The sequence below is a fragment of the Rhagoletis pomonella genome, unplaced genomic scaffold (genome assembly GCF_013731165.1).
Source record: "Rhagoletis pomonella isolate Grant_MI unplaced genomic scaffold, Rhpom_1.0 Rhpom_scaffold_00010, whole genome shotgun sequence".
Taxonomy (NCBI): Eukaryota; Metazoa; Arthropoda; class Insecta; order Diptera; family Tephritidae; genus Rhagoletis; species Rhagoletis pomonella.
In genome coordinates, this window is record NW_023458564.1 from 37,324,147 (window position 1) to 37,326,943 (window position 2,797).

Genomic DNA, 2,797 nt, shown 5'->3' on the forward strand with positions numbered 1-2,797 from the left:
GGTATTGAAAATGGGCGAAATCGGACTTTAACCACGCCCACTTCCCATATAACGGTAATTTCCAGAAATACGAAAACTGCGATATTTTAGTAACTACTGAAGATAATTCACTCAAAATTGATATTTACAATAATTTTTAGACGAAAAATAAGAATATTAAAAAAATTTGGAAAATGGGCGTAGCCACGCCCACTTATGGTTACATGTGTATATCTTGGTAACCGCTGCACCAATTTCTTCCAAACTTGGCACAGTTGTTGGCCTTCGCATAACATACCAAATGGCCGAAAATTTTTAAAATCGCTAAATAACCACGCCTACTTCCCATATAACGGTAATTTTCAGAAATACGAAAACTGCGATATTTTAGTAACTACTGAAGATAATTCACTCAAAATTGATATTTACAATAATTTTTAGACGAAAAATAAGAATATTATAAATTTTTGGAAAATGGGCGTAGCCACGCCCACTTATGGTTACATGTGTATATCTTGGTAACCGCTGCACCAATTTCTTCCAAACTTGGCACAGTTGTTGGCCTTGGTACAGCATAAAAAACCGCCGAAACTTTTTAAAATCGGACAATAACCACGCCCACATCCCATATAACGGTAATTTAGAGAAATACAAAATCTTCGATAAAACATTAAATATTGAAGCTAATTTATTCAAAATTAATGCTTGCAACAATTCTTTACCAAGAAATACGTTTATGGTAAAATTTTGGAAAATGGGCGTGGCACCGCCCACTTATGATCACATATAAGTATATCGGTAACCGTACCAAACGTATTTGTACCAAACTCGGTATGGTTATTGTACTTGCCACTTGTAAGCAAAACGTTGAAAATTATTGAAATCGGACTAAAATAACGGCCGATTCTCATATAACGGTAAATTTAAGAAATGCTTGAAACTTCAATACTTCGAAATTGAAGGACGCTAATTTACTCAAAATTGATACACCTCGGCTTACCATCTAGCGGAAGGTTTCGGAAGGGTGAAAAAACATATATTTAATACTTGCGCCGGGTATTTAATGTTCGGCTCCGCCCGAACTTAGACTTTCTTACTTGTTTTCATATGCATTATTTCGCTTTTAAAACGAAAGTATGCATATGCATAATTTCGGTATTTTCTCATATGCATTATTTCGGGTTTCAACCGAAACTGTGCATGTATGCATTACTTCGGGTTTTTCATATGCATTATTTCGGTTTTCAACCGAAACTGTGCATTAGACTGGGTCGAAAAAAAAGTTGCTAATGTCCGCCCCTAAATTTAAAGATTATGTTGAGAGGGTTCTGAAAAAATTTTTTTTTTTTTTTTTTTAACCCTCCGAAATACAGCCGAAATGGTTTTTTCGTTGTAACTTGGTTATTTGACGGCCGATTTTTAAAATTGATATGTCATTATTTTTGTCTTGAGAAGCTTCACTTTTCATTCTTATGTCTTTTTAAGCTTTGAAGTCGCGTTCGCATGATAAGGGCAGAAACAAAATTTTACCCCCCCTAAAGCATATTTTTTTCCTTACCAAACGAAAGTACTTAAAAATTCAAGAAAATGTTGCCTTCAAACTATATTACTAAAATAATAAACAAAGGAGTTATAGCACTTTTAATATCACAGGTCAACATGAGTTTCAGATGTAAGTATAATAACACAGTACAACAAAAATTGATTTTTTTTATGCAACAGAGTAACCTAAATTTAAGGATTATGTTGAGAGGATTTCGAAATTTTTATTTTATTTTTTTTTTAACCCTTCGAAATACAGCCGAAAAGGTTTTTTCGTTGAAAGTTGGGTATTTGACGGCCGATTTTTAAAATTAACATGTCATCACATTTCCTTTTAAGCTATGAAGTCGTTTACCCATGGTTAGGTCAGCTAACAAAAAAATTAGAAAGCCGAGACCAATATAAAAGCCTTGATTCGCGCCAAAATTTGCTTAAGTAGCAATAAATATTGTAGGTGAAATAACTTTTTTGTTGATTATTTTAGTAATATAGTTTGAAGGCAACATTTTCTTGAATTTTTAAGTACTTTCGTTTGGTAAGGAAAAAAATATGCTTTAGGGGGGGTAAAATTTTGTTTCTGCCCTTATCATGCGAACGCGACTTCAAAGCTTAAAAAGACATAAGAACGAAAAGTGAAGCTTCTCAAGACAAAAATAATGACATATCAATTTTAAAAATCGGCCGTCAAATAACCAAGTTACAACGAAAAAACCATTTCGGCTGTATTTCGGAGGGTTAAAAAAAAAAAAAAAATTTTTCCAGAACCCTCTCAACATAATCTTTAAATTTTGGGGGCGGACATTAGCAACTTTTTTTTTTTGTATGGGGACCGACCCAGTCTACTGTGCATGCATACATTATTTCGGTTTTTGTTATATGCATTATTTCGGTTTTCAACCGAAACTGTGCATGTATGCATACCTTCGTCTTTCACATATGCATTATTTCGGTTTTCATCCGAAACTGTGCATGTATGCTTTATTTCGGTTTTTGCCATATGCATTATTTCGGTTTTGAACTGAAATTGTGCATGCATGCATTATTTCGGTTTTTGTTATATGCATTATTTCGGTTTTCTAACGAAAGTGTGCATATGGATAATTTCGTTTTTTCTAATATGAATTATTTACTTCTACTTAGTAAGGGTTTTAATCCTAAGCGCGGCTGAAAGCCGCTTACGCAGAGAAAAGTTCTGCGCAAAAATACGTCCGCCCTTCTTTTCCGGCAATACAGAAAGGAGAATTCTACTTAGTAAGGGTTATAATCCCTAAGCGCG